Here is a 10363-nt window from a genome sequence, read left to right on the forward strand (position 1 = left end):
GTGTTGTACATAAAACTACACTCGTGATAAAATATTGGAAATACAGCTCACTTTGATTTCGGCTCGACGGGCGAAAGATTGTTGTCAAAGTCCATTACTCCTCGCTTTTATACCAGAGAATTTTTCATTTGGTTTCTGTGTTCTACATAACAGCACACTCTTGGCGAAATATTAGAAATACCGCTCACTTTGATTTCGGCTAGACGAGCGTAGATTGTTGTCGAAGGCCATTACTCATCGCTTTTACGATTCCAGGTATTTGTTTTCACCGCCTGCCTAGTTTATCCAACTGACTTTCCATTATTGAGCGCCATAAGGGTATATTTTGTTTAAAGATCCACTAAAACGCCATTCACGTTACATGACTTTGGACGCCATTGCGGGTTAAGTTTATCATTCTACTGTGTCCACAAGAGAAATCTACGCATTTCCACTACCCCCTCTCTCCTAAGAAAATACGAGCAGAAGGCTCTATGCACAAAGACACCACTTAGCAGGGGAGTGCGGTCAAGACTTTTACCAACACGGAAAAAAAAACAAAAAAAAACAAAAAAAACAAATTCCACCCACTTTCCGACTGGGATTGCAATACGGCAACCCAGTAATTATTGTATATTCCTGTTAAAATTATGGCCGTTTAAAAATTATAGCAGTACTTTCCATATTAATGATGAAATGGTATATGAAATGAATCATATATGAACTGCGGATATGAAATCAAGTGAAATCAAGTGATTTCAAGTGATGATTCATTTCATATACCATTTAATCATTGATTCATTCCTCACGGGACCATTAGAACCCACAAATGACCAGCTCCCAACATCAGTGGCTTCATAGCTCAATTGGTTAGAGCGTCGCACCGGAATCGCGAGGTCACGGGTTCAAACCCCGTTGAAGTCCTGTTGCAGGCTTCTCTACGCAATTGTAAAAATTGCGTTCATAACTGCGAAGATCATAGCTTCACTTGACTTTCCATATTATTGCAAAACACGTTGACATCTACATTGTTGTTGGAGATACAAAGTTTGCAATTTCTATTATTGTATTATTGTTAACTAGATAAGCTGAGTTGCAGTACTTTCGAATAAAAAAATTACAACTGCTGTTGGGTGTTTTGAACTCTGATACAAATCTGTAAGCTATGTATTATATTGACTGTTTCTTTTGCACTTAGCGATAGCTACTACTAGTATATTATCAATAATAGTGTCACCGCTCATAGCGTAAAATGTACATTACACTATTTCAGCAAACTTTTGATAGGTCTCCTAGGTATTCTGTTTCGCTTGGCGCTGGAACTTGCGTTCTACTAAATTGAACACGTTCTCAATCGGATTAATATGACAAATGCGAACCGGTATTGCAAATAATTTTGCACCTGCACTATTCAACACCCTACGTCTTTTGAAACAGTTCTGTACTGGACAATTTTCTTGGATAAATCATTTGAGATGACTCTTTGCACTTCGCCTAAACATTTTGGGAAATTTTCGACGGATGAAATGGGCAAAATCTTTGCGAAACACAAACTTTGTCCATGCTTACTCGTCAGAACAGCGTGTTTAACGTTATAAATAGAAATGCGTAATTTGCACTAATTTTTCAAGTTTATTTTTATCAATTAGAACCCAATTAGAACGCTGTAACGCCTATCCTAGTTCAAGCTTCATCTTTCTGCTTCCCGTTGATACCTTTGCTGAACCTATTGACTGTTCCTTTTAGTCGCAATGATGAATTACACGCAAGAGCCATCGAGACATGTAGCAATAACCTGTTGCTTAGCTTGGCTGTGTTTGAGGAAGAATTGCAAATTGTTATTGTTTGCAATTATCCCAAAAACCAGCCAATCATATTAATATATTTTCCATGGTACCCGTCCTATTCCCTGTAGCAAATCCGTTTTTTGAACCCTCTCCTTAAAAATCAACGAAGTCTCTGATGTAGCTAGGTTGAAGCTACAGATAATTTCCCCGAACTCCAAACCTCTTGATCTCGCTTAGCTTACGAGGAGTTTCCTTCTGGCAACGTGGTGGTAAGGCATGAGAAAGGAAACACAGTTACATTAACTGCAGTTATTCAGGCCAGAGCCCCTTTCTCAAAAGTCCCGAAAACGTTTCGGGCCCGAAAAACCATTTGTTCAAAATGCCAACTGCTTGTCTTGAAAAGCTGATCTTTTAACATGTTTTCAAGGTAACAAAAAGAAAAATGACTGAGGGTGAAGTTTGACGACTCAAATCCTTTCCGTTCTTGAGATACAAAGGAAATTGTGACACCCGAAAGTGGCCCTAAAGTTTCGGTACTTTTGAGAACGAACCCCAGGTATCCCTATGAAAATTGATTTTTGGTTTTCTGCATTTCCTAACAGATTCCCACACATGGCTATGATGAAGCATCAAAAATATGGCTTCGACCATTTTCAGCTTTTATCAACTGCATGTTCCCAGTGGAATACGTGTATGGAGATTGGATAAGCTGGAGAGCCAACAGCTTGGCAAATCGTCCGAGTGAACGCAATAAGGCAGCCGGACGTCAAGTAGAGGGATTTTGTATCCCTCAGTTCATCCTCCGAAAAAGCGATGTAGACCGCATCGCTGCATTTGATATTCAGGAACATTGGCAGCCTGATTTTGACGGAATGACGGAGTACAAGCCTTTTATCGAAAACGATGAAAAGAAAAGCATCCATATATTCATTGTTGAGCATGCAGAAAGCGACCCCAGGTATGCAAAACTGAGGCTGACCAATGAATGGAAAGAGCATCGTCCTCGGTACAAGAATGTATCTTTCCTTCATCACGCTTTTCTCCTACCCACTGGAGGTCATCCTTTGGAAGGCCATGCAGAAAAGTCCTTCGGCGTTGAGGGAGAAGAAGTTCGAAAATGGTCGTTCACTCTACATGGTCCTGTGCGTAAACTTCAGTCTGGTGGCTTTCCAAATTATGAAGAGGATCAAACAGGGGTTTTTTAAGTATCCAATGGCGTGGCCAGAGCTGGCAATGGAATGGTTGGTCAGACCGCGCTCAAGTGGTTGGCCTTCATCTGATCTCGTCCTGGAAATATTTGACTCTGGTTGTCATTTAGCACCTGTTGGTAGAGGAAAGTGCCTGGGTGACCCTGTGAATGTAGCTAATTATTGTCAAAACCCTGAAATAACACTGGCCACATCCACAGTGCCTGTGGCTGGTAGCAGCATGGAAGGTGTATGGACCATGGAAGATACCGAATGGAGAACCTCGTTTTCACTGGCGGAAAACAAGCTTGGGGAAAGCGTTTCTCCTGTCCAGCGGCATATCATGGTTTTGCTAAAGATTCTAAAGAAAGTCCATTTTCCTGATGTGATTTCAACGTACTATTTGAAGAACTTGTTGTTCAGGGAGTGTGAGAGTAAAGGCGAGGACTTCTGGAAAGAGGACAACTCTGGCAACTGTCATCTGTTCATGCTGGACCGCCTCCAAGAGTGCCTGAAGGCGCATCACTTGCCACATTACATCATGCCGCAGAGCAACCTACTGATGTATGAAGACCCGGCCAAACTTAACAAAGCAGCCAAAGTCGTTGCTGAGGTTAGAAAAAGCATTTTGCCAAAGACGTTCGGCATACTGAGAAGGCTTCAGTCACTGACTTATTAGTCGCAAACATACCTTCAAAATCTTGGTTTGCATCTAGAGGGTGATCTCTTGAGAATGCAAGACAAGAAGCTCACAAAGGAAGATCACACAGAATTGCTGATGGCTGTGTACTCATTTTTTGTGGGTAACTGTAAGGATGTTCTAGCAAGTCTACAGAGAATCACCTCACCAGAGCGCGAGAAAACCGAAAAACTGATTAACGTTAGTTTGTATTGTTACCAGTCATTTCTTGCGAGGAATCTATGCAAATTGTGGTTTCTTAATGATGACAAAAGCAACGGCAAGAAACCATTCGATGAAGATGGATTCAAAGTATTTGTCAAAGAAGAGGTTGCGGATCTTTGTCTTGACGAAAATTTTCCTTCAGTGGCACTCGTCTTCTTCGACCATACTAGGAAAGGAATTGAATCCTCTCTAGCAATCCCCACTACGAGGTTCATGGGCCTTTTGAAAGAAGAGCAGATGAAAATAGCACAAGAAGGAGTGGAAGCGGTCAAAGCTCAATTGAAGGGATTGTTGGATTGGCTGAAGACAAGTGATTTGAAAGCAATTGAAGAGAAAGCGAGCAAGGTTGTTCAAAAAATGGCCGAGAGCACTCTGGTTACAGAAGAAGACGTTAAGAAGGTAGTGGATGCATATGTGGAACTCGTGTTGCTATTTCAAGAGAAAATGAAGGCCGGAAGCAAATGAAGAACCTTTGAACTTCACTGGAAAAGACTGGTCTGAAAAAACCATGGGGCAATTACTTAGATTATCTTACGAGTTCTTTTAACTGGTTTTGAATTGCTCAACTGTACATTGGGTTTTAGTCCACAAGTCATAGCTGGAGTCACTGAAAACGTTAGACGTGTGACTGATAGAGTGCCGACGACTCATTAGTAATGTCCCAGATCACAATGACTTTCTTGGTCGGCCCTGTTTTAGTTATAATATGAAATGCGGTAAGGATAGCTTTTTATGCCGCTCGAGTCTGACCAAATGATAACGGCTGTATTCAAGAACAATTAGCTGAAAACAGTCATCCGTCAGCACCACAGTCCATGTTGCGCAGAACGAAACTTTTTTGCACATCTTTTTTTACATCTGTACAGTGTTACATTTTGAACTTTCCCCCTATCTTGGGGGAAACTTGACTGTTACAATCCCCATTGCCATGGCCCTGGTGTGTCACTAGAATGTTATGCTAAACTGGTTCATATTAAGTGATAGCTGCCACAAGGTTTTCATATCGTTGAAATTACAAAAAAACGAGGAATTCTGTCTAATCCGAGTTTCAATGCAATTTATCTATTCATTCAGTGCATTCTACTTTTCGCCAGTCAGCCATGCATTGCCATGCAGAGATTCCATGACAGTATCCAGCTCTGTTTCATCGGAATCACTCCTCAGTCCGAAGGCAAGACACAAACAGGTGTCACCGGTTTGACTGTAGGTTTGAGGCAGGTGCGCATGCATTCCAATGATCTGGAAGAGCTTGGAGAAATCTTGAAAAATTAGTAACATTGAATCACAGCCACCATTTCAGGAAACGCCCTAGTTCAGGTAGTTGAGAAATGTGAACTTTTGTTGAAATATTCAAGTTAAATTGTGTCAATCTCCTTTTGTCAGTAGTTTCGTTTGTAAATAAGTTGTATTCTTCTTTTTTTTTTCCTGTATCCTTGTCTATACTGTAATGTATGTGTAATATAGCGTCCCCTTTTCCCAAATGTAATGTCTACTTTAACTACCTTATTATAGGAAATTAACGCTCCGTGAAATTAAGGTATTGGAAATCAACGCGACTTAAATTAACGCGAATTCGATAGAAAAACTTTCGAATAAAAAAAAAATAACGCGAAAGAGGAGGCAGAATTTCATAATAAAGGGAATTAACGTGATTAAGACACAGTTGGTGGTGATAAATGGAACAAATTTATTTCAACACTGGATGCAAAAAAATTCAAAACTAAACAAAACTGAGCTGACATTACTTCTGACAGCGACAACGATGAAGAATGAACTCGAAATATTGTAAGCCTTCGCCTTAGCTTTTGTGATAGATGAAAAATAGAGGGTAAATGGAAAGAAAGAAAGCTTTTAGTTAATGTTTTTAGGTGTCAAAAATGTCTGGAGAGGTTCCAAAATTGAGCTTAAAATACTGGAAAATAAGAGCGCGGAAATTAACGCTGCACTTAATTAACGTCGCAGAAATTAACGCCCAACAAAACTAACGCGACTTAAATGAACGCGAATTTTAACAATTCGCGTTAATTTCATGGAGCGTTAATTTCCTATAATAAGGTAATATCGGGGGAGCCTGGATCTTCATATAAGCTCCAGGCTTCTAGTTCAGGCTTCCCCGTCAATATCCTTTACTACATTTTTCTTTTTCTCAAATTCATGTAACAAGTGCGAGTGTTTCATCACAGGTTCCAAACACCGAGAAACTAAATGAAAGCACGAGGCAGAAGGCCGAGTGCTTTTATTGTTCCGAGGTGTTTGGAACCTGTGATTGAGCGCGAAGCGCGAGTTTTGATATGGCTCCTCAAACAAGTTGTGGTTTTTTTTAATTTTGCTTTCCTTTCCTTTGATGTAAATACTGTTGTAAACAGCGGGAAACGAGTTTTTAAAAACCCTATTCTTTGGTTTAATTTTTTTGCTGTTTTTTTCCATGCGTAGATCTTGATATCCAATGAGCAATCATATGAAAACAACGTGTGGTTTGGATACGATATCCAAAACACGTGTGGTTTTCATTAAGGTTTTCATTTAGTTTCAAAAGTCATGCACGTGACGAATTTATCCATTTTTAATGAACTTTTGAGATCATGAATTATTAATGAGTTTGAGAAATTACTATGGTTGTCAATGAACTGAAGAAAAACTATTAGAGTGGTTTTCAATTGAGTGCCGAAGGTAATTAGCGAAATGCATTGGTTTGAATTACCTCACTCATTGATTGGTTCAAAGTTCTCGCGCCATTTTTTCAAACAATCAGAAGTGAAACCTTAATTAATCTTGGCTTGTGCGTTCACATTTTCCCGCGCTTTTTGTCGTCTACGTGTAGATTCTTCAAGTTTGGATTGTTTACTCAATTGTTTCCTTCCCTTTTAGTTGGCCAAAGTAATTATTTTGGTTTTGGTTTTATGACACTCGCTCTAATCAAAAACATCCTGTGCAGTCCTCCCCCACCCTTGACCTACCATCCCAGCCGCCATGCAAAATAGTAACGATTCCTAAGTTGATTGTACACAGTAAAAGTTTCGGCATATCAGGTGTAATATCAGATGAAAATGTAACTTGAAAAATGAAACATTAACAGACGTTTGTATATATGATTGGGGGTATGGCGTATACCCCCATTCAACGCCATACCCCGAGTCATAGAAACATCTGTAAATTTGTCAAATTTCAACTTATATTTTCTCAGCTGATATAACGCTTAATACGCTGAAACATTGTAGGGTTACTAAAGTAAAGACGCTCTTTCTATTTCTGGTATCTGTTTCTCATTCAGTTCAATTTTAAGTCATTCAAATACGTTGCCGCCATTTTGGAGAAGGGTCTATTTGTTAATCGTTTACACTTGAAACACTACACTCGTACATTGTTTTCAAGTGAAGTACTTGTTTGGCTGTATTCTAGGGAGACCGCCCTTAGAGCACTCTTGGATAGACCAATTGAGGCTGAATGTTTTGAAAATTCCTGTAGCAAGGCGTTGATTTCTGTCACCTACAAGTAACGAGTGTCTCTCGAGCCAACAGCGCATCTTTGCCCCCAGGAGGATCCAAGATTCACAGTCGTTAATCAATGAAATTTGAAGGGACCAAGGACGGACAACCCCTGAATGACATCCATTGTCATCTAGTTGGAGAAAAGCATTGGCCCGGGATGACCACGTAAAAATTCCCATTCGCCATCCAGATTGGCCATGTAGCCAGCATGGTTGCTCCGATGGTGTAGTAGTGATCACACCCAACCGGTTATCAGGGGGATCTGAGTTGAAATCCCGCTCAGGTCATAAAATGTTTTCTCCAGTGAAAAAAGGTCATTGAGGGATTATCGGTCCTTGGTGCAGTAGGGCAAAACTCATTTGCAGTTACAGTAGTCACAGTAGTTGTTTGAGCATGTTGAAGTTTTGGCAGCTACTAGCTACTCGGCTGATATGCACCTGCTATGCCCACCCACCTATATACTCACATTTGTGAGACGGGGCCTACAGTTTATAATCCTTATCCGAGAAGACTTGAAAGTCTAACTATTTGCAGATGTAATTACAAAGGCAGCACTTTCTCCTGAGTTATTTAAGGACCCTGAGTGTTGATCCGGCCGGAGTCGAACTCACGACCTCCCGCATGGCGGCCCGGTGCTCAACCAATTGAGCCACCGTTGTGGGGTCAATCGAGAATAAAATATTTTGCCATCAGCAATAAAATTTACGACATGAAAACAATTCTGAACCGCGACTATAAAAAGTTACCATCAGAGAAAAAACATTTTGGGAGATTTTTGTTCAGTTCAATTTTGTTATTGTACTTTTGGCTGCACAAGTGAATTGCGAAATCGTAGGTGACATCGAATTCAGCGGGCGCCGCGATCAAGTTACTATGGCGTGTTTACTCGCGAAACAATGAAGCATCTGTGTCAAATGATGGCAAGATACCGGGTTTTTGTTCCTGTTATTTTTTCTTTTCTTTCAAGTGTTATAGAGTTTGACAAGAAATGTGCCAATACAACACAAAGATTACAAACACCCAACTCTTGAAGTTGACCATTGTTTCTGAAAAGTCAAAAATATACCCTCCAAGAAGAGATTATTTATCACCAGGTAATTCCATCGTTTTGGAAGTAGCAACTACTTTATTATTCATCAACGTCACAATTTGTTGCTGATTTTAGGGTTCATTTTGTTGACACTCAAGCACGCTTCCAACAGACCTGTTTATTTTTGTGACTTATGCACGCGCTGCTTACAACGCAGTGCACTACCACAAAAATCCTCCCGTATCACATTTCAACCTATGTATGCAAATTTCTTAGGCTGGAAAATTACACAACATGTAAAATTTTCAAAGGCTGGAAATCTCTTTATTGAAACAAACAAAATATTTGCTTTTGAGGCAAAACACAATCCGTGTCACATCAAATGCTTTTCGAAAGAACCTTGACCATAAATAATGAAGCACAAAAGAGACAAAAGCTTTCATTCAAATAATTCTTCACTGTCACATTTCCATTTTTTTTTTTTACCTTTGCAGAGTTAACTACTTAAGCAATAGAAAACGTTTTTCCTGTCTTTGCATAGCCTGATACAAACACTCGAGGGATTGGGAGGATTCGAGACAGTTTTGGCATAACCGTCTCGAATTCTCCCAACCCCTCGAGTGTTTATATCAGGCTATGCAAACACAGGAAAAACGTTTTCTATTGCTTTTATAAATATTTCTCAAAGATGATTCAACAAATGAAGGAAAATGCTGTTTTTTTCTCTTTTTGATTGAAACAGATGTTCTTGACATACGCTCATATTTCCTACCAACCAATCAAAGTGTTCATCTGGCAATACATTATCAATCAACATTCGTGAGATGTCACAGCCGTGTTCACATACTGTCATCTAAACACAGCTTTTGACCAATGAGAGTGCGCGTACTATCTTATTGCCTATTGTCTATTGCCAGACAACTGAGATGCGAGTTCTGTAAACACTGTGATGGATTCAAGGCGTGCGATGCCTTCAATGTTTGCTAAATCCATAAAAAAAATGCAATTTGATTTCAGTGTTGCATATGTAGTAGTCGTAGTAGTAGTCGTCGTCGTCGTCGTCGTAGTAGTAGTAGTAGTAGTCGTCGTCGTCGTCATCGTCGTCATCGTCGTCATCGTCGTCGTCATCGTCGTCGTCGTCATCGTCGTCATTGTCGTCGTCGTCGTCGTCGTCGTCGTAGCAGTAGTAGTTTAATGACACTTCTGGCAGTTAAAAACTACTAAACAGTGCAATTTACAAAATTAAAGGTCATCGCTAATTATAACTCCTAAAAGCTTATACCTTTTTACTCGCTCTACTTGGTTTCCAACACTGATACGTCATATTGCGGTAATCAAATTCTTCATAAACTTTACGTACATTTCTTTAAACTTTTTAGGATTTAGTCTCATTTTTTTTCTCAGACGTCTTGGGTTGGAATCCCTTTCATCAAATTTGCAGTTCTGTACTCTGTTACCAGGCCTTTGAATAAAAGCGAGGCTGGAGTTGACATTGCTTTGATACAAACCTCACTACTTTTGTTATGTAAATAGAAATTCCTCAGCATTAAAACAACATTTTTTTTACGCAATAAAAAATTGTCAAGTACTTGTGAAGAATTTAAATTTCGTGGCTGGTATGACGCGGCGTTTCGTCTCGGCCAAGAGACTCATCAGATACTTTTCGAATTCCAGCAAACTCGTTGAGCATCGCGCTCAAAGTCCCGTTCGCGAAGTCAAGATGTTAGCAGTCTGGCCTTCTATCACAGAAGGATTCCCAACCGCAAAGTTCACGAGTTATATGCAATAAAAAATTGTCAAGTACTTGTGAAGAATTTAAATTTCGTGGCTGGTATGACGCGGCGTTTCGTCTCGGCCCAGAGACTTATCAGGGCCGTGACGAAACGCCGCGTCATACCAGCCACGAAATTTAAATTTTTTTACATAAGAAAAATAATGGGGACAAGCGAGGTCAACTCCAGCCTCGGTTTCATTCAAAGTCCTAGAAT

General features: G+C 40.0%; 1 pseudogene; it reads left to right on the plus strand.

Annotated features, from left to right (window-relative positions):
- The window catches only part of LOC138009901 (uncharacterized), a 7478-nt pseudogene extending 3156 nt beyond the window's left edge, over nucleotides 1-4322 (plus strand).
- Nucleotides 4323-10363: the final 6041 nt, after the last annotated feature.

Source organism: Montipora foliosa, chromosome 7 (assembly GCF_036669935.1).
Source record: "Montipora foliosa isolate CH-2021 chromosome 7, ASM3666993v2, whole genome shotgun sequence".
In the NCBI taxonomy this organism is placed as follows: Eukaryota; Metazoa; Cnidaria; class Anthozoa; order Scleractinia; family Acroporidae; genus Montipora; species Montipora foliosa.